General features: G+C 40.8%; 1 long non-coding RNA gene, 1 other non-coding gene and 2 pseudogenes across 3 annotated transcripts; 2 read left to right on the top strand and 2 right to left on the bottom strand.

The window, feature by feature from the left end:
* Nucleotides 1-3,236: 3,236 nt before the first annotated feature.
* LOC123620005 (uncharacterized) lies at nt 3,237-24,081 on the top strand. Of its 2 annotated transcripts, none has more exons than XR_012500724.1 (3): nt 3,237-4,138; nt 21,674-21,973; nt 22,354-24,081. It is a non-coding gene; the product is annotated as an uncharacterized LOC123620005 (long non-coding RNA). The 2 variants fall into 2 exon arrangements; XR_012500725.1 differs by lacking the exons at nt 21,674-21,973; nt 22,354-24,081 and adding exons at nt 4,432-4,500; nt 5,184-15,734.
* Nucleotides 10,919-11,021, top strand: LOC123620012 (U6 spliceosomal RNA). Its single transcript, XR_006728727.1, has one exon. It is a non-coding gene; the product is annotated as a U6 spliceosomal RNA (small nuclear RNA).
* On the bottom strand, nt 15,783-17,584 carry LOC105077730 (mitochondrial-processing peptidase subunit beta pseudogene; annotated as a pseudogene).
* A 135-nt stretch (nt 24,082-24,216) lies between the features above and the next one.
* LOC105077729 (ATP synthase F(0) complex subunit j, mitochondrial pseudogene) lies at nt 24,217-25,120 on the bottom strand (annotated as a pseudogene).
* Nucleotides 25,121-25,356: the final 236 nt, after the last annotated feature.

Raw genomic sequence — 25,356 nt, forward strand, 5'->3', positions numbered from 1 at the left:
ATACAACTCAATAACAAAAAACCAATCCAAAAATGGGCAGAAGTCCTAAGCAAACATTTCTCCAGTGAAGATGTACAGATGGCCAATAGACACATGAAAAAATGCTCAGTATTGCTAGTTATCAGAGAAATGCAAATCAAAACTTCAATGAGGTATCACCTCACACCAGTCAGAATGGCCATCATTAAAAAGCCCACAAACAATAAATGCTGGAGAGGGTGTGGAGAAAAGGGAACCCTCCTACAGTATTAGTGGGAATGTAGTTTGGTGCAGCCATTATGGAAAACTATGCAGATTCCTTAAAAAACTGAAAATAGACTTACCCTAGAATCCAGCAATCCTACTCCTGGGCAAGTATCTGGAGGAAACTCTAATTCAAAAAGATACATGCACCCCAATGTTCATAGTAGCACTGTTTACAACAGCCAAGACATGGAAGCAACCTAAATGTCCATCAACAGATGACTGGATAAATAAGGTGTTGTGTACACACACACACACACACACACACACACACACACAATGGAATACTGCTTAGTCTGTCTCATCATCCAGTGACGAGAGCCTGTATATGGTGAAGATTCAGTGGAGATTTGGAATAGAAGACTTGAGGCTATTTGACCTTGAGGTCTCAGATTGCATTTGTGGCATCAAATAGTGCTCCAGGCAAGCATCTTCCCTTCATATGAAGATCATTACTAGCAAGAAACAAGGAGGTGGCCATATTCCAAAGACCACATGTATCCCATTTCCCCAGAATGATTAAGGCAAGCTTCCATTGCCTTCTAAAAACCACCTGCCAGATTTTAGGGGCTGTTTTATTTTCCCTCTCTTTTTTTCCTTTAAATAAGATTTCTTCAAAAGGGCAAGCATTGGTTGGTTTGTAGTTTTCTGTTTTCTAACCCAGGCTGAAGACAGGGAATATGACTAAAATTTGTTTGTTGGGGATTTTTTTTCAATAACTGGCTTGTATGTTATTTTTTCTGTGCTTCTCTGAGCTATTTTGTATTAAAAGCCAAATAGATGTTTTTTACAAGGCAAAAAAATGTGTTTTTAATTTCAGATTTTACTTGTTCATTGAGAACTCTCAGAGTTGCCCACACTCAGCCTCCAGAGATTTGTCACAGTCCAGGTTTTTCTACCCAGGCAGTGTTTCCCACAGAAGCTTCCACTTATGAGTTTCTGCTCCAATAAGTTGTGACTCTCTGTATTCACCTGTTTCTCCAATTTGAGGTCATAAAGGGACTTTCAGCTGAGCATATTCGTAACTTAACACATAGAAACGTTCTCTCCCCCCACCCCTCTCTCTCCTGCTAGAGTTTAGGATATCATGATAAAAATTTATAAAATATTTTACATAAAACTGTATATAACATTTTTTATATTAAAAAAATTTGAATACCAATATTAAATTCCTAAGGTATTATTTCTCGTTCAAGTGTGCATTTTAACAAACTAACATCCTATTTTATATCATATTACATTAGATTTCTTTCATTGTTTAACCTTTGAATGTCTGTTATTTACATAATCAAAAATGTAAAAAGCCTATGAAATGAGGTCATTGCTCAGGAGAAAAGAAGATTTGGAGGTAGCATAGATGATTGTTTTCAAGTGTGGAAAGATACAGTGTGCAGAAATCAATGCAATATCTCTTTGCCACTTCATCCGAAATCTAAAAAGAGATGTCCGTTAACCTCACTGAGCTGGGACTTAGCATGCCCTATGAATTTTAGGTTGCCAAGGGGGCGAGGGATGGGAAGGGACAGACAGGGATTTCAAAATTGTAGAATAGATAAACAAGATTATACTGTACAGCACAGGAAATATATACAAGATCTTATGGTAGCTCACAGAGGAAAAAAAATGTGACAATGAATATATATGTTCATGTATAACTGAAAAATTGTGCTCTACGTTGGAATTTGACACAGCATTGTAAAATGATTATAAATCAATAAAAAATGTTAAAAAAAATAAAGTATGAGCATCAGTAACATCTTCATCACTGTAACTTGAAAGGACAAGGTTCTTTGTTGGGGTGTATCCCAGGAAACCAAAGGGAGTGTGTCACATCCCTTAGCCTGGGATATGACACAAATGATGCACCGTTGCCAAGGTGAAATCTATAGGTAAGGCCATTATGTATTTCTCCCGGTATAAAATTACTGGAAAAGACATTCTTTTCTTTCTTTAAACAACACAGGTGGCAGTTTGAGGCTAAGTTAGGAGTAGTTGGCTACTTAGGCTATTAGCCCAGAGGAGCTTGAAAAAAAATTCTTGAAATCTCGGTCCGGAATTTGTCTCTGATTCCCATGCTTTTCTCTTATTTTACATCTTTAATGAGCATGACATCAAAGACTTAGTATTTGCCTCAAAACTGCCCCCAAGGCATTGCAAGTCCTGAAGAAGACCTGAAAGTCTCTTTGACTTCCCTCATTAGACAACCCAATGTGTATCCTTGGGGAAGGCCAGCCCCAAGGGACCAAACTCAGCCTGCATCCATGACTCCAGAACTGGTTCCACAGTTGGGCTTTGTCTATGGGTCAAGAAAGTAGTAGAAAGTGTGGAGAGACCATGGAATCTGAAGCCAGAGACCTGGATTCAAATTCCTACTCCCAAACCCATTAGCTGGGTAGCCTTAGGTAACTTTTACCTTTCCTGCTCTGCAAAAAATGGAAGTAACAGTATTTTCCTTACATGGTTGTTTGTGATAATTAGATAAGACATTCTGGTACTGATAGAGTGCTGGTGCTCTATAAATGCTCATTTCCACCCCCCACCCCTTTTCCTCTCAGCCTCTACACAAGTTATAGGAAAGAGGGGTGAAAATCACCAGCTCCAGACACAGAGACATCAGTGACAGAAAGGTCCGTGGAAGTGAACATTATGCATGCTGCATTTTTATTCCCCTTTATTCTTCATTAATCCTGCACTGTGGTATGGAAAGAAAGAAGAAAATTATGTTCTCCTACTGAGGATGGCCACTTTTAGCTGAATCCCATCTGTTTTGCAAGATTCCTCCGAGCAGAGAGCATCTTGCCCCTGCTTTTCTATAGGATCCCGCAAGCTCCGGGGTGTACTCGCTGCAGGGTAATTGCGGTCCATAAGCGTCCTTGGTACCCTGCTGAGGCTGGAGCCTGGGAAACATTCATGGAAAAAAACAATCAGGTTGACAATGCCAAGGTTATAACAGTGACTCAGGCTTTTCTCAGTCAATAGTAAGCCATTCTCCACACTAGCCTGAAGGGAAAGAGAAGCTATATGAGGAAGGTGGTTCGGAATCTGAAAGCAAAGGATTTCTGATATTTATATACACAAACTTTTTACCCCCCAGGGGTTCACACGGAAATTCAAGAACAACACTGCTCTTTGGAGAGCTATTTCGGGAATCCACGCATCTCATGGACATTTGGATACAAGCTTAAGCAGTGGTGTGCTGGTAAGCTGGCTCTCTGGGTGGGAGTGAGGGACCCCAGCTGTGGCACCTGCCGGTTTCCATGGTGTAAATACTGCCACCAGGGTCAATTACAAGCTATGCACGTGACATCACTGAGTGGGGAGTTGGGAGGAACCCTGAATAACCGGCTTGCCTGAGGAGGTGCCACGGCTGTGGCACCACCCTGAGTCTGGGGCTCCTGTTCAGTGATAATAGCTATTGGCAAATTCAACCTTTGTTGAAAACAGACATCATCGAGTTCTAGAATTCACTGCCTCTTGCTCGATGGCCTGCCTTTTAGTCCTCCCACTTTTTGAAGCAGCTCTGTAAATGTCACTGCTGGGGACCCCAGACACTTTGACTTAATGAAGATTGATGTCTTCATTAGATTTGGAAAAGGAATGCTGGGACATTTTATTACCTGGTGGCTGGTGCCTAGTACTCTCTGTTCCGTGGCCCATCTCCCCCACCTCCTGTGACACATTCCTGAAAGGGCTCCAGGAAAAAAATATTACAGCCTTGGCAGATCAGTGTTTTCTGATTGTGCAATGTTCTTCCTGAGAAACCCCATTCTCCAAAGGCAGTCATTCTGAACCAGGACCAAGAAGTCGGGGTACAGGCTGGCCACCGGGAGGACAGCACAGGGGGCCAGATGGTGGAGAACCAGGACAGAACAAATCTATGGGAGGCAGCATCCAGGTCTGTTTCATCAATTTTATGGGTTTTCAGAAATTGCATCTGAAAGAAGGAATTAAAGGGTGTTTGTTTTTTCAAATACTCCACTTTTGTTTTAATTATTTTTCACACCTTGTAAAGCGACTTCACCACCATTATCTCATGTGTCCTCATAGCAGGCTGATGAGATATAATAATAATATTATTAACATAATAAATATAACAACATATTATGTATAACATATTACACTGGTATAATATGTAATATAATAAATATTAGTAATAACATGATAAACATGATTATTTCTCCTTTACAGACGAAGACACTGAGACCCAGAGAAGACAAATGACTTGCTTAGGGTCCTCAGATGTTAATGAGAGCGGAGGTACTTGAGCTCCCCGTGTCTGAGGCCAGGCTAGAGCTCCCTCTTTACCAGACTGTGTGTATATGTGACGACTGGAGGTTTCTATCAGCTCTGGTTATGTAATCACATGTGCCAGGAGGAGTCAGAACTTTCAGGACGTTTAAACAAACTTGAAGTCATGCTGTGATCCAAGGAGTTTCAGTGGGCTCCTGGAGGTCAGATGTTCTCCAAGGTAGTTCAGTAACACCTCACTTATTCAGGGCTGGCAGGGAAGGAGATAATCTGCAAAAATCAAATCTTACTAATTGTTCACATATCTGAAGCTTCCAAATCTCGAATGAAATCTTTTAAAATTACATGGCACATCATGCTGTGTTCTTAAACATAGGATGCAAAACAGCTTGTTTAACTTCTTCTCGTTGTAAATCTCAACTTTTTTAGACTTTAATTTACAACCCTCTAAGGCTCCACCAGGTTCCAGACTGCTATACTTTTTGGAGTTCCTGTTTCTTTTTTACTTCTATTGGAGAGCTGACCTTTAAGCACCTCTGTACCCTCTTCCGTCTTGCTGTTTCTAACTTGTTAAGGAGTGAGTGCAACTGATTCAGAGAGATTTGTTGATCTAGTAGGAGGAGATGGGTTTTAAATAAAGGTTTGCATAATCCTTCTAGGAGTAAGCACTTTCTATCATCTTTACTTTTCAGGATGTGGTAGGAGCTTTTGTTGTGCTGCTCAGATCCTTTTACCAGCCCAAGTTCTCTTGTCACTCGGCTGCTGAGAGGGTTGGTGACAAATGGCTTTGCAGTAGGACCCTTCTCTGAAGACTCGCTCTTAGTCCACTGGAACTGCTCCACACAGAAATGCCTGAGAGGTTGTCCCCCTACCTCTGTTGTGCTTGCAGCCTACTATTAATACGGGAGTATAAAAGCCCCAGCCCCTTTGCCCCCAGGAGGGATGATTCCGTGAGGCCATCCTTGTCCCAGAACTTCCCATGGGGTTGGACTAAGGCTGGACTGTAGCTCAGTCCATATCTTGCTTGGCTTCTCCCATGCCCTGTCTTGCTTCCCTCACTCTTTGACAAGGTGTCCCTAAGACCACTTTCAAAAGACCCAACCTCTGATTCCAGAGACTCTAATCTAAGATGGGCTTCCCCTGCTTTCCTGCTTTTCATATTCTTGGCTATATTCTGGAGACGTCTTCCTATCCCTTCCTAACCCAGCATTTAGAGAGAAGGGCAGCTTCATCACGAAATAAAGAATGCATAATGAGAAAAAAATTTGCAAACGGTATATTAGAAATTTTTTAGGTTGTCAAACTCTGACTTAAAGCCTACCTTATGAGGTATTAGGGTCCTAGAATACAGATATAAAGGACACAGCTTCCCTTCACCTCATCCTTTTGAGAAACTCACAGCCTGATGAAGAAACCAACAAGTGAATTAGGACAATTACCATGTATCTTAATAAATGCTGTTATTGAAGTCAGAACTCATTTATTCATTCAAGAAATATTTCTCAAGCATCTACCATGTGGTAAACTTTAGGAGTCTAAACCACCCAGAAAAAAGGCTGGAGAAGACATGATAGTTTTTACTTTGGAGATGATACCAGAGCTGGTTCTGGTAGAGAGAGCAAAACTTTTTACCAGGTGAAAGTTAGGGGAGCTGTTCATCTCGAAGGACCACGACCTGAAAGGGTGTGGTGTTTGGGGGCACTGGGGAGAAGCTGACCATGGCAGGAGATGAGATGGCAGAGAAGAAGGCAGGGATGGATGTGAAGACCTTTATCTGCTGGGATAAGAAGTTTGAGTTTTACCCTGTAGGTAATTGGAAGCCAAGAGAACCTTATGAACTAGGAATGAAGCCACAGCCTGTTCAGCAGGAACGTGATTGTCATCCACTGGGTGAACTGGGCAGGGAGAAGGGTGGGTCTTCTTAAGAATGAGTCTTCAGGGAAGGGTCCTGCTGCAAAGCCATTGGTCACCAACCCTCACAGTATGACAAGTGCATGCTGCATTAGGCTTTCGTGTGCAGTGCCCAAACAGCACAACACCCCTAATGACCTGTGACATCACAGCTTAGATATGGCGCTTGTGGCCAATCCACGTCTCTGCCAGAAAGAAAATATACAATTCCTGAGTTTTCACTCTTGAAAATTTGATCTGTAAAGAAACTGGAAATTCTCCTCTGAGCACTCCTTGTGTTAGGGTTGGTTAGCTGTCCATATATGACTTGGTAGGATCAAGATGTAACCAAGAGAATCTCTGTCCCTAGACCCTATCCATATTCTGTCATCGTTGCCTCAAAGGCCGCCATGGCAGCTCCATCCCTGTGACTCATCTGTCTCTCCTCCAGCCTAGGGGTAAGGAAGGAGCATGGGAGAGGAGAGGACAAAGAAACAAGATTGTGGGCTGTCTGTGGCACAGTGGGGATACCGACGTAGTGGGGATGGGGAAGGATGTGGAAAGAAAGGGAAGAGGCAGGAAGTCAGAGTTTGTGGGAGGTAATAAATACACATTATCTTCCCTTCACAAGGCTGCAGTGGGCAGGTGCTCGTTGCTCAAATTTACATAAAGATCGTGTCTCTTGATTATTTTATTATGGGGAAAATTGATTTTCAGATTAAGCAATTCCTGCCTTTGTTCATATTTCCCCTAGTAATAATAACAACAATAATGATAAATATACATTGTTTGAGTACTTACTATCTGCCCAGCAATGTGTTAAGAACTTTGCCTACATTTATCTCTCTAATTCTTCCCCAAACCTAAGACGGAGGTATTAGCATTCACTTATAATGGGAGAGGAAAGTAAAGCCTAGAGAGGTTACTTAACTTGCTCAGAAACCCACCGTCAGCGAGCGGCATGCCCAGGTCAATCTGCTTCACTGCAAAGTCGGTCCTTCAGCTCTGTGCCACGTGGCTTTCCCCGCACAGCTATTTGCTCCTTCCTTCACCATTTCAGATGCTTTTTGTCCTTCAAGACCTATTTCCGGTTTCCTTTCTCCACTTAACTGATTTTACTGAGCACCATCCTCATCCTCTGTGGAGCTTTTTCACACTGATTACCTTCTTTAAACACCTCTGAAGTCTTTTAAAAATTAAAAAAAAATTTTATTGAAATTTTGTCAGTTATAATGTGCCAATTTCTGGTGTACAGCATAATGTTTCAGTCATATGTATACAGACATATATTCATTTTCGTATTCTTTTTCATTATAGGTTACTACAAGATATTGAATATAGTTCCCTGGGCTATACAGTAGAAACTTGTTGTTTATCTATTTTATATATAGTAGTTACTATCTGCAAATCTTGAACTCCCAACTTATCCCTTCCCACCTCCTTTCCCCCTGGTAACCATAGATTATTTACTATGTCTGTGAGTCTATTTCTGTTTTGTAGAAAAGTTCATTAGTGTCTTTTCTTTCTTAGATTCCACATATGAGTGATATCATATGGTATTTTCCTTTCTCTTTCTAGCTTACTTAGGATGAGGTCCATCCATGTTGCTGGCAAATAGCATTACTTTTTTATGGCTGAGTAGTATTCCATTGTATAAATATATCACAGTTTCCTTATCCAGTCATCTGCTGATGGACATTTAGGTGGTTTCCATGTCTTGGCTATTGTGTATAGTGCTTCTATGAACATTGGGGTGCATGTGTCTTTTTGAATTAGAGTTTCCTCTGGATATATTGCTAGATCATATGGTGAGTCTATTTTTAGTTTTTTGAGGAATTTCAATACTTAAACACCTCTGAGTCATTAAAGTAGGGAGCAAATCTTATTAAGAATAGATCTGTATGATTCTTTAAAAGTTTTCAGTGGCTGTATTTAGTTTTCTCTCCAAAGTTTTTAAACCATGTCCAGGTCAGGATCAAGTCTTCTGGGTCCCCATCTTCTCAAACAGCACCCAACACGGTGTTGGGTAGATGTGTCAGGAAGCCCCTGACTCCTAACGCATCCAGTGGGCTGTAATTTTAAGGAAGAAGAAGTGCATGTGTGGATCTGATAAGATCTGAGTGATAAGTGGAGAAGATGCCCTAAGAGTGACGCTCAGCTATGTTTACCATTTAAATCCACGGCGGCAAGCCAAGATAACTGTTTCAGTCTGTGGACAGAAGTTCATGAAGATCTTTGCTTGACAGGTCAGGGTAAAAGGTCTCTTTCTTTCAAAATATGTGAAGGGGCAGGAAACGTGTGCACCAGGTGTTTTGTGTTCATGGCTGCCTAGGAAAGATAATTCTGTCTGCTCAATAAGAACATTGTGCTCTACACACCAGGTTGTTTTTCCAGCAGCTATTTTCTGCCTATAAAAATGAGCATCGCTGGCTCTTAACTTCTTTCTGCAAATCCCTTGGGCTACAAACAATAACAAAAGGTATCTTATATTTATACAAAGCTGTCCTCAGAAAAGCTCAAGGACCTGAACAGAGTTTGTTTTTATATATAAGAGTTCTTATATAATCCCCAAGGGGGAAAGGAGCAGAGGGTGACAATTGAGTTTGGAATGTTGTCAGTCCCAGCAAACAAAACGGAAAAGTGAGGCCCTACTGCAGGACACGCTGACGGTCATGGCCAGGACAGGAAGTCCGTCTTCCTCACTTCCTGTGCAGGGTGCTGCGCCCTGGGCCACACTACCTCGTTAGAAATCCGAGAACCTGGAGGAGAGGACAGGAGGGGGAGGCGTGGGAGAGAAAGCCCAGCCACACCGGAAGGGATGCTGCCGTCTCCCTGCCTGCAGGGACTGTTGTTTCCACTGGTCAGGGCTCTGCCACTCCCAGAGTGAGTGTCCTTGTCCTTGGTGGAACTGATCCTGGGGAGAATTTTCATCACCCTCATTAGCAGGGACAGCTGAATCACGGTAGATTTCAGAGGCCTGGGTGGTTTGGGGGAGGAGGGCCATCTGAGCAAAGGGTATTGTGTAAATATTTATTGCACTCTTGGATACAGTGATCACTAAGGCATACACTCTGGACTCAGTAAGTGCATCATACACTTGCAGGAGAGACGCACAGGATGAAAGGATCTAAGAGTGCCAAGTGAATGCAATAATGGAAAAGCAGTTACTTTTGATTGTGAATTTGAGTCAGGACTCCATGGGCCTGGGAGGGGAGCACTTTGGCTGGGAATTTGAAGGATAAGCAGGAATTTTTTTTATTTTTGTTGAAATGTAGTTGATTTACAATGTTGTGTTAATTTCTGGTGTACAGCATAGTGATTCAGTCATACATATATGTGTATTCTTTTTCATAACAGGTTATTACAAGATATTGAATATAGTTCCCTGTGCTATACAGTAGGACCTTGTTGTTATCTATTTTATATATAGTAGTTTGTATCTGCTAATCCCAAACTCCTAATTTATCTCTCCCCACCTTTTCCTTTTAGTAACTATGTGTTTGTTTTCTGTGTCTATGAGTCTATTTCTGTTTTGTAAATAAGTATCTTTTTTTAGTTTCCACATATAAGGGATATTATGTGGTATATTTCATCTCTTTCTGGCTTACTTCACTTAGAATAACTATCTTTAGGTCCATCTATGTTGCAGCAAATGGCATCATTTCATTCTTTTTTATGGCTGAGTAGTATTCCATTGCATAAATATTCCAAAACTCCTTTATTCAATCGTCTGTCAATGGACACGTAGGTTGCTTCCATGTCTTGGCCATTGTATATCATGCTGCTATGAAGGAATGGTTTTAAGGGATATTGTCTACACTGCATTGAGGATGTACCTCTCTTAAAATCACCTGGGGAAGCTTTCAGGCCAGTCCCCGTCCCTAAATAGTTGGATTCAGTGATCTGAGTGTTGCCTGGGCATTAGTATTGTGGAAGGGCTCCCAGGTGATTTTTCTGAACAAATAAGATAGACAACCACAGAAAGAGCATGGGCTTTGGAACTGGACAGCTTTGTTCTAACACCTGGTAACCTTGGACTAGGCCCACTGTGAGGCTCCCACAGCTGCGCCGTTTCTTCCCACTTCTGCCAGTGCCAGTGAAGAAACTGCCATAGGAGAGTCCCTCCCCTTTGACAAACTTTCCTTGACTGAAAAACCTTAGATTGGGAATCAGGAAATCTGGACTCTACCCCAGCTCTGCCACTGAGGTGCCACATGAGTGTGCTGGGTCACATACAGAGATAGAGCAAAGACACAGACACCATGCTAGGTACTCAACGCATCTCCAGGTGTCAGTTTCCCCATCTGTTGAGGTTTTTAGGGCAGTATTTATAGGTCATAAACTCTATTTGACAGGCCGTGACCAGAATCATTTTAAAAGAAAGATGTAAACCATAATAGAAAAATAGAGTGCACTGCATAGAAGAGGGCAAGTCTTGTGACGTGAAGTTTTGTTTCAGTTGTCTATACGTGTGTTTATGGGGTTGTAATGTAAAATTCATGTCATGCTGTGGGTTGTAAGTTAAAAAGCTTGAGCGTGCTCACTGGTGGTACATTGCTAAAATTGGAAAGACACAGGGAAGATTAGCATGTTCCTGGTGAAAGGGTGACATGCAAACTCAAGAAGCATTGAAGATTTTTTTTGTAATATTATGTGGTTTTTTAGTACGCTTGAAAGCAAGAGTTTGAGAAACATGGGATTGGATGCTCTCTGTGAACCCCTTCCTTCTGCTCTGTAGCCAGTAACTACTCAAGCCTACCGTGAACTCACTTTTTTGGTAACGTCTTTTTACTTACCACCATGTAATTCTGCCTACCATTTATGTTTTTAAGAGGGAGGCAGGACAGTGTAGTGATTAAAAGCACCCTATTGAGTTAGATAAGTCTATGTTTGAATTTAACTTCTTCACTTACTAGTTGAATGACCTGGAAAATATGCCCAACCTCTCTCAGCCTTGTCAGTCTCAGACCACACCTAGGACATGCAATGGTTATGAGATTAAATAAGATGCTATGAAGGTCTTAGCACAGATCACCTTGTTCACAGAAAGTGCTTGGTGTAAGACAGCAATTATTATCTGACCTCTGGTCCCACCCAGATTTTAAGTACAGTCTGCAATGTAGTGTCTGGCATATACAAGATCATAAATACTTTGCATGTAGAAAACCAAGGATTCCAGCCTCAAGCAGCCGCTAAAGCTGGAAGGCAGCCATTCTCCATCAGCATGCCCCATTACCATCCAGGTCGTGGGAGGAGAGGCAGGGCGGTCTGTGTATCCTCTACCCACACGTCCCCTTCCCCCTTTTCCTCTGACATGAATGGCTGGACCTGGGAAGGCAGATCTTGGTTGTGATTTGCTTCAAGGACCAAAACAACCGTGACATTTCAGTGCCATCAAAACCAACAGACAGATGGAAACTCAAGATCAGCTGTCTTACAAACATCTACCTGAGATGGTTTCAGACAGAACCACGAGACAAAGAAATGAGGAAGAGCTGGTGGCCAGAACACTGAGAAAATGGGGGTAAGATTCAGATATTACAGCAGGAAAAAAATGAATATCATCCAACAGTCAGCAAATAAGCAACTCACTAGGTCCTATATGCCTCATGAATAGTCTGGGAATCAAAGTGTTGTTTTATAAATGATTCATTCCAGGAAATACTCACTAATCAATTGCTAGGGCTTCTGTGTAATAGTTTCCCAGATTTATAGGTGGTGATCATGTGAACTGGATCATTGACTCTAGAATGAGATAAACAGCAATGCTGGTAACCTAATCTGCTTACTCCAAGTAGCTACAAAGAAATTAGCTGCCCTGAGTGGAAGCCAGCACATTACGAAGAGTGAAAAGAAACCCATTCATCATGAGGGAGCCTCACCCCCACTGAGGCTCCCTGGAGTGTTCAGCTAAGCTGAGAAGATGCCGATGGAGAAGAGGATGATGACCCATACATAGATGTAAGGGGACGGACGAGCGGAGGGGAGGGAAGCCTCGTGAGATGGCATGTGAGGAAAAAAATGGGCCTTAAAATGATAGAAATGATGAAAGCACAGTATTCCAACGACTACACAGATAGTATTGCAAAGAATAAGACTGTTGAAAGTAGCACTTGGTGGGGAGGGTGTAGCTCGGCGACAGAGCACATGCCTGGCAGGTACAAGGTCCAGGGCTCAATCCCCAGCACCTCCACCAAAAAATAAATAAATAAGCCGAATGACCTCCCCCCAGCAAAATTTTGAAAATTAAATTAAATCAAAATGTTAAAATTTTAAAAAAGAAAAAGAAAGTAGCACTCAATGCTAGCTTGTGGTTTTTTTTTTTTCCTCTGGAAGAAAATTTGGTTTGTACTTGTACCGTGAAAAAGAAAAGAAAATGTATGTGAATAATGTAGCCCCACCTAAAAATACGCTGCTAACACAATGGTTTTTCAGGAAAAGAAAAGGCAAGGATGCCTGGAAATAGCTGCATCTAATCAGCCCCCATCCCAAGCAATCAACTGAAGTCCAGGAAATTCCATATGTAACCAGAAGAATAGACATCCTGGAGCTTTTTGCCACAGTTAAGATTAGCGGAAACAGACCCCCATCAGCTCTAGTAACAAAGAAGAATTAAAGGTGAAGAAACTGCTGTGGGTCCCTGTGCCTCCCTTCTGGGGAGGTGGTGGCCGTGGGGGCAAGAAGGATGGGAATGAGGACAGAGGCAGCCGCCGTGGTGGTGCCGGCAGCCTATTGTTCTGAAACCAGCCCTTCAACAGCAGCTCTGAGCAGGGAACGTAATGAAAACAGCAGTGGCTAGGGCTCAGCTTATCCTCCTGACTTATCCTAACAATCGTTAAAAACGTTCGTTAACATAGCAGTGGTTTATGATGAGCGCTTTCGGGGTCTTGTTTAAGAAATCCTTCCTTACCCAAACGTCATAAAGATATTCTTCCTGTATTTTCCTCTAAAAGATTAAAAACGTTCCCTTTCACAATGAGTCCCTCCTTCTCTATGGAATTGAAAGCCACAAAAAGCACAAACCAAAGAGGAAAAGACGAAAACATTTCACTTCATTAAAATTCATAACTTCCACTTGCCGAAATTATCATAGAGTAAAAAGATAAGCTGCAAACCTGGAGAAAATCTTGACATCACACCTGACAAAGAACTAGGATGCAGAGCATATAAAGAATGCCTGCAACCTGTCACAAAATGTCCAACTATCATGATAAGGTAATTCACAAAAAGAAATATAGATGACTAGTCAAGATAGTAAAAGATTCTCAACTTCCTTAGTAATCAGGGGCATGCACATTAAAATCACAATTGAGATATCATTTTAAATCCACTAGATGAACCAAAAAATTATGAAGTCTGATAATACTAAGTGTTGGTGAGGATGTGGAAAAGCAGAATCATATACTATGGTTGGGCTTTAAAATAATACAACTAGGCACTGTCTAAGGCAAGTGAAGATTATATCTCTGTGGCCCAGCAATTCCACTCGCAGGTGTGTATCCTACAGAAACTCTCACACAGGTGCATGTACAAGACCATTAATAAAAAGAAGCACAGTCCATATTAGCAAAAATGCAAACGAAGCTCAGCAGCATTGTTTGGGGATACCTACATTGCTGGCTACTATTTTTAATTAATTATTTTTAAAATTATTTTTTCTTTAGTGGAGCTACTGGGATTGAACCCAGGACCTTGTGCATGCTAAGCACACACTCTTACCACTGAGCTGCACCCTCCCCCGGGCTACTATTTTTTAAAAAGCAAGAGATGACAAACACAGCATTCAGGAAAGTGGTTATTTTGAGGGGAAGGCAGGAGGATGGGAAATGGGGAGGAGGACACAGTTCGTGTTGATGGTACTGTTCATGTTGGGATTCTTCTGTTGGCCGTGGCTTTGTATATACTACACATGTTCCACTGTAAGCACAGAATATTACATAATAAACTGCTTTTAATTTGTTTTAAAAAAGGGTGAACAAAGAACAAAAATCTCTAAGGGCTCAGTGCCAAGGAAAACATGGGATCTTGGTAACATTAGTCTTACTAAAATAAGATGGGAAGAGGGGTCACTCAAGAAGCGACGGATTGCTCTCTGTCCAGGAGGGTCTGCATAATTTATGTGGCCCTGGAGGTCCTCCCAGAACATGGGTAGCTTGCCCAGTGACCAGGACCTGTGCCCAGGGGTCACACCCTCTTGCTTAAGTTGGCAAGTGGCCTGGGAGAGCAAGTGATGATCAGTTATGGAAAAAACGTTAAAAAAAAAAAAATCATGCCACTTAGTACCTGAATGTCATATGTGGCTGGATGTATTTTAGATAATTTCCCATGCAGAAAACTGAGGGCTGTTCTGGGGCAAGGCTTTTTGGTCTAACATTGGGATATCCTATTTTCCACCTTGACTGCATGAATTTGACATTGACCCAAAGCTGTTTTTTCAACAGTTGGCATTTTGAATTGTTATTTGAAGCTCTCGATACTCGGGTCTTGGCACTGCTGGACTTTGTAACCCTAGCACTACTCAGATAGCTGCAACCCTTTTTTGGTTGTTATTTCTATCTTTAATATATTTGGGTCTTACCTATTATCCCAAAAGGATTATAAAGTTAACCAAACGGCAGGATTTTCTAAAGCCCTGTTTTGTTCATCCTTGCTGCCAAAAACTTGGCAAAATAAAGCCTTAATAGGTATTTTATTTTGAAAGAATTATGAAGTCACAGTAAATTGCAAAAATAGTAGAAAAGCCCCATGAACTCTTCACTCAGTTTTCCCCAGTGATTACATCTTACATAACTATGGAACACGGTCAAAACTAGAAAACTGACACTGGTGCAATGTGTGCCCTCCAAATCCATCCACGTTGCTGTAAATGGCGAAAGTCTGTTCTTCTTTATGGCTGAGTAGTATGCCATTGTGTATGTATATGTATGTGCGTGTGTGTGTGTGTATACCGCACCCTCTTTATTCGCTGTTGATAGACACTTAGATTGCTTTCCATATCTTGGCAATTGTAAACAATGCTACAAATAATAAATAAATTGTAAAACATTGGGGTGCCATGTATCTTTTTGAACTAGTATCTTGAGTTTTTTTGGATGTATACCCAGGAGTGGAATTGCTGGATCGTATGGTAATGTCACTCTAGATTGATGATTGTTTCCTCTCTGCTTAAAAAAAAAATTCTATTACATTCTCATTTTCATAGTGCCTATTGGGAAACCAGGTGTCAATCCAATTTGTTCCTTTCTCAGTAATGTGTTTTTCTCTGGCTGCCTTTAAGATTTTCTTTCTTTTCCTTTTCATTTTCTTTTATTATTTTTTCTTCCTTTTCTCTCGTTCTCTTTCCTTTCTTTTTCCTCCCACCCCCGCCTCTCCCCCTTCATTCTTTCTTCCCTTCTTTTGGTATTCTACCATATCATTACAATATATCTATCTAGCTTTGTATTTCTTTTCATTTATTCTGCTAGAAATTCATTGGGTTTCCTAAATTTGAACATTTCTTTGTAAATTCACGAAAATTCTTAGTCAACATCTCTTTGAATGTTGCCTTATTCTACATTTTTTCTATTACCGCTTTCTTGAACTCTGATTAGATATCTGAAGTATAGCCTCCATGTCTTCTTTTCCAAATATACTTCATTATAAATATTTGTTCACTTAAAAAAATAATTTATAGCTTAAAACTTGCAGAGCTCTCTTTTATTAATAAGTATGTTCAAAATATTTTGACTAAGAATTTAAATCAAAACCAGCATATGTTACTGCAAATCCAGTTAAAATCTCGCTCAATGGAACCAACAGCAGCAGTAGGTGAACTCTTACCATAAACACGTTTGGTGCACACCGCTTGCCCTGTCTCAGCATCTGCAGCATCAGTTCCTGCTTCCAAGTTCGGGAATGGGAAGTCTTCTATCACAGCATCGCATTTGCCTACCAATCTCTTCACCATAAAGTTGAACCACAGAGTTGCAAAAACATATTTTGTTTTTGGAAGAATTTTTGTGCAACTCTAATTCCAGTGACACTCATACAGAGTCACATCTAGTCTTTCTGAACAACATGGAGCATGTCTGCAACAAGGGCTGATGCACAGCTCATATAGATTCCCCACAATCCTGCATCTTTGTAGGAAATGTTGAAAAGACTTCAAGCCGTGGCAGAGATTGCCACGACAGGTGAGCTGGGCTGGCTTCCTAAATATACATTCAGTCCTCCTCTGAAATGGCAATCATACTTGCCAATCAGTGTGTTTGCAACTGTGAGAGAGAGTGTATCTGGATATTTCCAGCCAACAGCTTCGACGGCTCTTGCAAGGTGTGTCAGAGGCATCTTGTCATCCCTCAAAGGAATCTCACTTCCTGTGAATTGGCAGGGAGGTTGTTATTTTTCCTTTGTGTGTGGACAAAAAGTTACCAAAATGAAACTTGGCTAACTTATGCTGTTCATCATAGGAGACTCCTCCAGTTACAGCAAAGACTATTTTTGGCCCCTTGTTAAAAAAATGTGTGCTTATACAGTTCACTAAGTCTTTATAATGTATAGATTTACATTTTCAGTTGGTCCCCAAACTGTCCATCCAGTGCGGTATTTTGATAAGCTGTGGCATGACAACAGTAAAATACAGCTTCTTGTAAATTGGCTTTGACTTTGCACATCTCCCTAAAGATTATCCTATACTCATATTCTGTCTCTGCTTTGTCCAATGTACTGTTTTATGTTATTTCAGCAAGAATGTCTACAGCTCTTGGCAAATCATTAGAGAATTCTTTGGCATAATTTATGGTCTACTTTCTGAAGGTATAGGCATTAATGTGAGCACCCATGTTTTCATTTTTATGTTCCAGATCTAATTTGACTCTCTTTTTGGTGCCTTTCAAATCTCTGTGTTCCAGAGAATGAGCTGCTCTGTTATTCTTCTTATTTTCATATCAATTTCCAGCATCAATCCAGAGCTTAACTGTGCATACTGACAATTTGGAGTTTTCAGAGGCCACTCTGAGTTCATTTTCCAAATATGTTATTCATGTTTCAAGAACATCCAGAACAATATTTATAGTGGCTTGTGTATTTCTCAGTCTATTCTCTCCAGTTATGACAACACGTTGGTCCCTCTGATCAGGAGCCTCTCAGTGAAACCCAGAGCCAGCGCCACACCCCGGGCAACAGCATGGCTTAGACCTCCACTGCTACCATCTTCTCTCAACATCTTTTAACTTTTGTTTTATTTTTTTCAGTCTCTTTTTCTCTCTGCTGTATATTGGGTAACTCTTAAGTTTTTTCTTCCAGCTCATTAATTCTCTCTCCCATTGTATAGATTGCTGTACCCATCCACTTAATTTCTAATTTCATTTATTATGTGTTTTTTTTTTAACTGGAAGATCTATTTGGCTCTTTTTTCAAAATCCACCTGATCATATTTTATAGTTTCCGGTACCTTGTTATACTCCAAATATTCTCTTTTTTTTATTAAGCTCATCAAACTTACTTAGTCTGTATTTCTTAATTGATAATTCCAGCATCATCCATTTTTGCAGCTATAATTCTGTTATTTGTTATTTCTACTTATCTTCACTCAATTGACTTGTTTCCTCCTATGTTTTATAATTTTTATATTCAGAGAGTTTATAATTACCTGAGGGAATAATTTGAGGCCTTTATTTAAGGTATATTTCTCCAGGAAAGCATTACACATCTTGAATCAGCTTAAATAAAATTCTAAAGTTGAGTATCTGGGGACAACATAGGTAGTAGGAATTCTACAATTTGGCTCTAAACCTTCATGAGGACCATTTGTGAATAGAAACTTTCAAGATATACTCTACTTCGAGGCAAAGTTGAGATAAGAAAGTTTCTGTACTCTTTTCTTTTGTGGGATAGATTTTCCTCTTTTGGTTTACCCTCGCATGAAAAATGGCAACTTCTGGGTCTTGAACTATTTATTTAGAGATCTTTTTCTGTCTTCACCTGATTCAAACCCTAGGCATTGTCTCCCCCTCTTTGCTTGATGCCCATTAAAATAAAGGCTCTAGGCCACCAGTGATAAGTCAATGACCACAGGGACCTGTTTCTTCAGGGTGGTTGCCTCTGAAGATTTGTGCTTTCTTGTATTTTTAGCTTCCAGTGATTCCCATCATTTTGCTGACAGTTTAGACAAGCATTTTAACATCTTTTATCCATGCATTTTTAGGTGTTGTGAGACAAAGAGGTTCCTCACAGTATTTATTCTTTAACATTATGGGAAGTTTACGTTTGGGCACTATTTTTATGTTTGTTGGTTTGTTTGTTTACACCGTTATTATGGTATGATTCCTGTACAGTAAATTACACATATTTCATATGTACAATTTGACGAATATTGATAGAGGTATCCACCAATGAAACCACCACCACAATCAAGATAGCTAGCATTTCCATCACTCCCCAAGAGGTGCAAATTTTGAATTCTCAATTTATCCCTTCTCACCCCCTTAATCCCCTGATAACTATAAATTTGTTCTTATGGTTCTCATATGTCTGTGAGTCTGTTTCTGTTCTGTAGAAAACTTCATTGGTTTTTAAGTACTCGAATTTACAAAGCTTCCACTGTAAGGTAGGCTGAACTGGGGAACTGATGTGATCCTCATCACTGCCCCTACCCTGCCAGGTAAAAATCCTCTGCACATATCAGACTCAAACACCAAGTTACTATTTTACCCCCACTGTAGCATGGCTGCTGCCCCAGCACAACACTAACTAACCTCTTCCAGTAGAAGATAGACTGAACATAGGGAAAGAACGGCATCCGGTTCATGGATAGGCAGGCACCCAGCATGAAGTACTTATTTTGAGCTTTACAACAGCCTAATGGAATGGGTAGCACTGCTTTCATTTTGTAAGTAAGAAAACTGAACTTCAGTGATGTTAAGTAATTCATCTGAAGGATGCAGAAGTAGCCAGAATGTTCTGAAAGATCACCCAGGCACATCTTCCTAAAGCAAGCCTTCAGAGGACCTGTGGATCAACCATTTACTCACTCATCCATTCATATGGAAATTCACTGAAGAAACCTTTCTTGAGAACTTTGTATATGACACTATGCTAGACGCTGACCTACAAAAATGAGTAAGACAAAGAGCTTGCATCCTCATATGGGATGACACATTATTATATTATAATGCAGTAGGGTACATGATAGGGGTTATGAGAACATTGGGAAGGGCATCACCACTGAGACCAGCTCATGGGTAGTTTTGGGGTAGAACAAGGGAAGGTGGTTGCTGATTGATATGGGTGATGAAATACAAGTAGGAACATCTGTAACAAGTGAACGTGGAGGAGTCTTTCTTCTTGGAATTTACTTTTCATGATCTGTTGTCCTTTTTTCTAAAAAGAGGGAAATAAGGGCTCAAAACTATGGTCTTTAAGAAGGATTTATCCTTCCCAGTTACCAGGAGCAAAAGCTGTTGCAGTCCAGGATCAGCTTACTCGCTGGATGGGACAGATCAGGGATGGTTTGGTTATCCAGCTTGTGGACTTTTCTGAAATTAAAATATCACACGGGGAAAGACTTGTCTGGTACAATTGCTTATTTTTTTTTAAAAAGGAAAGGTAGTATTTATTTTATTTTGTTTTTTTTTTTAAGAATTTTTTTTTATTGAAGTATAGTCAGTTTACAATGTTGTGTCAGTTTCTGGTGTACAGCATAATGTTTCAGTCATACATATACAAACATATATTTGTTTTCATATTCTTTTCCATTATGGGTTACTGCAAGATATTGAATATAGTTTCCTGTGCTATACAGGAGAAACTTATATATCTATTCTATATATAGTAGTTAGTATTTGCAAATCTTGAACTCCTAATTTATCCTTTCTCACACCCTTCCCCAACAGTAACCATGTTTGTTTTCTATGTTTGTGAGTCAGTTTCTGTTTTGTAAATAAGTTCATTTGTGTCTTTTTTTTTTAGATTCCACATATGAGTGATATCATACGATATTTTTCTTTCTCTTTCTGTCTTATTTCACTTAGAATGACGATTTCAATTGCACTTTTTCTTGATCTTGCAAGTCCTTATATCAGAAGCTGTAATCCAATTTTCTCAGACTCCATCTCCCTACTGGCCAACAAAGGTTCCATGCTGGGTCTTGCAAAATTAAGCTATAAGCTTTTCTACCACCAAAGGTTGGAATCTAAGCACAGATGTCAAAGTTAATCCCATTACCCCAGGCACTCTTAAACCCCCTAGAAAAGTAGATTTGTCTTGCTGCCTTTTCTAATGGTGAGGAATTTTCCTCTACTCAGCAACTTTCTTCATTTTGTTGGTTATACCTAATTGGGTTTATCTTTGTCTGAACCAGCATGATGGACAGACCTTTTGGCAAATGTTCTGTGTTTTTTTCTAGGGCTTAAAATGTGGGTCATAGACACCGCTAGAGACTAAATATCCACTGGGAATCTTTATCCCACTCTACCTGTTTTTTCTGAAAACAAAACTGTCATCAGTGACTCTGAAAACAGAACCTGGAGCTTTAAGGATGTTGTAGTAGTTACATGATATTACAGCCAAACTGAGTATGCCCAGTGGTGTTAATTGGGGTCATCTTCCAACATGCTTTTGAGGTCTGTGATTGCTACCCCTACAACCTAAGTCTCTTAAAGGCTGAATGCTTCTCAGTAGTCCAACTGACCCCTGGACTTTTAGATAACTCACTTACCATTGTAGCTGAACATTTAATTTGTGATTGGGCTCTTTCCTAACTAAACTTTTGTTGAGTGATCTCTAGTGAGTCCCTTTTATCCATAATTCTTGGCAGTACAGTTTAGACAGGACAGAAAGACTTCTTTCAAATCCTGACTATAACACTTTTTCGATGTTGACCTTGGACAGCTTACTCAAACTCCATTAGTTTCTTCATCTGCAAAATTGGGACAATAATGTTCATCTCGGAGTTTTGTTGGAGGACTAAATGAAATAATGTATGTAAAACATTTAGCACAGGACATGACTTAGAGTAAGCACTCAGTAAATAGTAGTTATTGTTCTGATTTCCTTACAAACTAGGGCATCATGTCCACAGTTCTACCAAGAATGGGTTGCCGACTATTGCCAAGGAGAGAGAGACTACAGGTTTACATTCAAGATTGTATGGAGAGCAAGAACAAGCAGTCAAACTGGAGATTGGTAGACAGATTTTGTACACTTATCTCTCCCCAGTCTTTGGCAAATGCTTTACTATATTGCAAGGAACGTGAGACACAGGGGAAGACTGACAGAAGGTGAGTTAGACTGAAATTGTGCAATTGTTTTGCAGCTCTGGTCCTCTCTGTTGCCACAGCCCAAGCGCATCATGCGCCATTATGTACAGGTCTCTGCTGCCTGCGGCTCCCCTGTGCTTCTCACCCTATGACTCATGAGATCACTGTGCCTCGTGTGCTAGGAGTCGGGTCTTAAAGCACCAAGGGGAGCTGCTGGCATGCTGGTGAAGGAGACATGCCAAAGTGACTGTAAGAGAAGACCGGCTACATTAGTGAGCCAGATGCTGTGCTGGGAACCTAAGGCAACCAGGACCACGAGAGAGCATCTCTGTCCTCAAATTTCACACCACAATCTGGTGAGTGAGATAGACAAACATGCAGGCGATACCACTGCAGAGCAACGAGGGCCACACAGGTTTCAGCGTACGGTTCTAGAAGCCACAGCTAACCCTCCTGGAGGTCAGAGACAGGGGTGCCAACGCTGAGAAATAAAGGTTTAAAAAAGGAGTCAGCCAAAAGAGCAGACGTGTGTGCACATGCATGTACGCACCCCTGTGTGTTTAGTGGGGTGTAGGGTGGGGGCAGGAATGTTGGGAAGAGACAAGACAAGGAGAATTTGGGAAGTGCTTCTAATGTGAAGATGCACTTCATGGGGTGCTCGGAGGAGAGAAGAGCAAGGCACATTTGAGGAACTCTTTGCCCAACTGCTGCTGACGCCTCTCTGGTGTCTTCTCAGGGGCTCTGTCAGCGGAAGATACCCTGGTGACCTGAACAGCGATGTGGGAGTTTCCTCCCCTCCAAAGACCTCGCTGGGAGAGACGAGTCCTTTCTCACTGTGTCTCTCTGGTATTCCTTGCTTCTTGTCTCCCATTCTCCTCCATCACCTCCCTGAGTGCTTCCACTGCGACCCGAGGCTCGTCAAGGAGTTCTGCAGCCTGTGGGACTTTTAGGGAACAAACTCCCAGCGGTGGGCTTCGTGATACAGCCACCACCTTCCTCGCAAGGCGCACCTGTTCGCCAAGCTCGCTGTCCGAGCGTTCTGTTGTGTTCAACCCTGACTTTGGCCCTGGCCCCTAATCCCCAGGGCCTCTTGGCTGGTTTCCCTCGAAGGAAAGGTTGTTCTTTCAGCTCTTGTGTTCAGAAAAGAAACCAGAGTGCTTTCTTCCTGCAGTTCTGTCTCAGATCCTGATTGAAACTGTTTTACAGTCCCCTGAATCCTGACAAGGAAAAACATCCATTACCCACTACTCACAGAAATCTCTCTGAAACAAGAGTCAACCTCCCTTTCTCTCTCTCTCTCCTCTCCCACCCCACTCTCCCCTCTTTCTGTCTCCTTCTCTTTCACTCTCCATCTGTCTCTTCCCTCCTGACCTGCTCCCCCCACCATGAGCAAAAACTCCCTTGGCCGTCCCACACTTCAACTTTCAAAACTTTTACAACGATCATTCCCAAATTCCCTAATCTCTCAGCCTTTTCTGTGCAATCCCAGATTTGTATCTTCCCAAAAGTGTAACTAATATTTATTGAGAAACTAATATATGCCAGATGCTTTCTATATATATGAACTCCTTGAAAAACTTATGGGAAGTAAATGTAATTAAATTCCTTTTTTTAATGAGAAAATTGAGAGTCAAAGATATAAAGTAATTTGCCCAATATCATCAGCTAGAGTGTAACAGAGCTTTCAGATCAGGTCTGCCTCAAAAACCTATGAGTTTCCTTTTGTATCTTAAAACTTTTTGCTGATTACAAAATGTTTATGTAGAAAAATTCAAATACAGAAAGAAAAAGATGCACGCTCCTATATTCTTATATCCTAACTCACTGTTAATGTTTTATGATTGTTGCCCTGCCTTTATCTTATACAGTTTAAATACATATTTATAAAATTGGCACATATATATGCACGTGTATGTTTTTTTCCAGCTTAACTGAGATATAATTGACATATAACATTGTGTAAAGTTAAGGGGTAGAATGTGATGATTTGATATACATACATATTGTGAAATGATTACCACAATAAGGTTAGTTAACACATCTATCACCTCACATAATTGCCTTTTTTGTGGTGAAAATGTTTGATCTCTACTTTCCCTGCAACTTTCAAGTGTACAATATAGTGTTAACCATAATCATGCTGTGCATTAGATCTGCAGAACTTAGTCGTCCTAAAACTGAAAGTTTGTACCCTTTGATCAGTATCTCCCCATTTATCCCAACCCCCAGGCCCTGGTAACCACCATTCTAGTCTCTGTTTCTGTGAGTTTGATTTTTTAAAAATCCATATAAAAGTGATATCATACAATATTTGTCTTTCACTCTGTGACTTATTTCACTTAACATAATATACATATATATTACACATATACACATAATTTTCTACAACAAATAATTTTAAGCTAAATTATACCTATTTATACTTTTGTCAGAAGTATATAAAATCATCCTACTGAATCTCTCTTTTTTTTTTTTTTGGCGTGGTTCTCACAGGTATGTTTATTCATGCATGAGGGCAGCGGCATGTCCACAAGTCAACGCGATGTCTCACGTTCCCAACCAACACGGCCAGACTGACGTTCTATCCGCATAACTCTGGTTAATGGTGACCATGAGCAGGTGCAGGACTGGGAGCTTTCAAGGCTTTACTTCTTTTATCAGCACTCCCAATTTTATAAACAATGAAGCCCAACAACCCCACTCCTACCCAAATCTCCTGGTAAACTCGGGTATAGTAGGGCTTCATGGGGATCCAGACATTCTTAATAAGGCTTTGAAGCGTCTCAGCGCAGCACCAGTGGCTCCTGAACCTCTTCTAACAATAACTTCTTGAAAAATATTTTGTCACTTGTTTGTTGATAAACAATTGCATTGCTGTTTAGATGTGTAATTTTTGGAATCCTACTAAACTGAATATTTTTCAAATGTTTATTGATCATTTATATTCCTTAATTTCCTTATTTTTAGAGCAAAGATTGGCAACTCCAGCTCACGGGCCAAATCTGGTCTGCCGTCTGTTTTGATAAATAGCATTTTATCAGGACGCAGCCACGCCCTTTCATTACGTGTTGTCTGTGACAGTTTTCATGCCTTTCCTTAGAGCTGGTGATTGTGACAGAAACAGTATGGTCTGCAGCACCTAGAAAATTTACCATTTGGACCTTTACAAAAAAGCTTGCCACTCCTGCTCTAAAGAATGACCCCTGTATTGTCAATCTCCTATTCCCTTTATCTTGATTTTTCAATACTTTTCCTGTGAGTCTCAAGTTGATTTTTTTTCCATGCTACTTATCCTCAGTAAGAGATGTGTCTAGACTAGGTGTCTGTCAGTAACTGGGATGCAGTGATTTCCCTCAAGAGTCCGTGCTGATCACTAGCCTTCTGGCTGAGCGCTTCTCAGGTCTGCAGAAGAGTGATTGCACATTTAATACCTCATCCCCAGTATCCAGCTGGTGCTTAGGTAACCGGCTCTGAGGTTCCAAGAGAGGATTTTCTATCTCCATCCGTAGTTTCTTTCTCTGATACAAATCATTCACAGAAAGACCTCATACTTTCCTCTTTCAAGCATTATCTTGGTCTTTTTCCTCTTTCATCCACACAGAGACCGCTGCCCATACGGAGGCAGTGTGCTGCAGAAACAGGAAGGACCCTGGAAACGTTCAATTCCAGATTTAAATTTGGGGTGGAAACTTCCTATTTAGGTAACACTGGTAAAACTGCTTTGCTTCCCTGAGCCTCT

Source organism: Camelus bactrianus, chromosome 2, assembly GCF_048773025.1.
Source record: "Camelus bactrianus isolate YW-2024 breed Bactrian camel chromosome 2, ASM4877302v1, whole genome shotgun sequence".
NCBI classification, from domain to species: Eukaryota; Metazoa; Chordata; class Mammalia; order Artiodactyla; family Camelidae; genus Camelus; species Camelus bactrianus.